The sequence below is a fragment of the Cyprinodon variegatus genome, unplaced genomic scaffold, assembly GCF_000732505.1.
Source record: "Cyprinodon variegatus isolate N-32 unplaced genomic scaffold, C_variegatus-1.0 Scaffold835, whole genome shotgun sequence".
NCBI classification, from domain to species: Eukaryota; Metazoa; Chordata; class Actinopteri; order Cyprinodontiformes; family Cyprinodontidae; genus Cyprinodon; species Cyprinodon variegatus.
Window position 1 is genome coordinate 343614 of NW_015151288.1, and position 566 is coordinate 344179.

At 42.8% G+C, this 566-nt stretch overlaps 1 long non-coding RNA gene across 1 annotated transcript in view; it reads right to left on the reverse strand.

The window, feature by feature from the left end:
• Nucleotides 1-6: 6 nt before the first annotated feature.
• LOC107099071 overlaps nt 7-566 on the reverse strand; it is a 6736-nt gene continuing 6176 nt past the window's right edge. Inside the window, exons 3-4 of the long non-coding RNA XR_001481924.1 lie at nt 321-356; nt 7-218 (exon numbers count right to left, since the gene is read on the reverse strand). This is a non-coding gene — a long non-coding RNA (uncharacterized LOC107099071). The remainder of the gene's footprint in view (nt 219-320; nt 357-566) is intronic.

Below are 566 nucleotides of genomic sequence, written 5' to 3' on the forward strand. Positions count from 1 at the left end.
CGACCAACACCAGTAAACTCCACTGTCTGATGGGAGGAGGTGGCTGATGGTACAGGTAGAACCAGCTGGATTCCCCCATCCATCTTTACACTCAGACTGTCCTCTGGTTCTGTTCCTCCAAACAGTCCATCCAGCAGAGCTGTTGTTCTCCTTACAGCTCAGAGACACAGATTCTCCTTCAAAGAACTGAGATCTGCTGGGACTCACAGTCAGAGCAGCTGGTAGGAGTGAAAAAAATAAAGAAAATGATCAAATAATAAAAAAAACCAAAACTGTTAAAATGCATTTTGTTTTAGATGATAAAACACAAAATTACCAACCTTGTTCTGATGTAGAGCAGTGAAGGAAGGTCAGCCCTAAAGACAAAATTATTCTCATTAGATTAAAGCTACACCCTGCTGACTAGGGTTGCCACCCGTTCCTTGAAATACGGAATCGTCCCGTATTTGGATGCCAAACTACGTGTTCCGTATTTAACTGATAAGGGACGCTATTTGTTCCTTATTTTCACAAATAACTAAAAATAGCTGCAGCGGCTCCTTCAAGAAGCGGAGATGGCGAGTGCA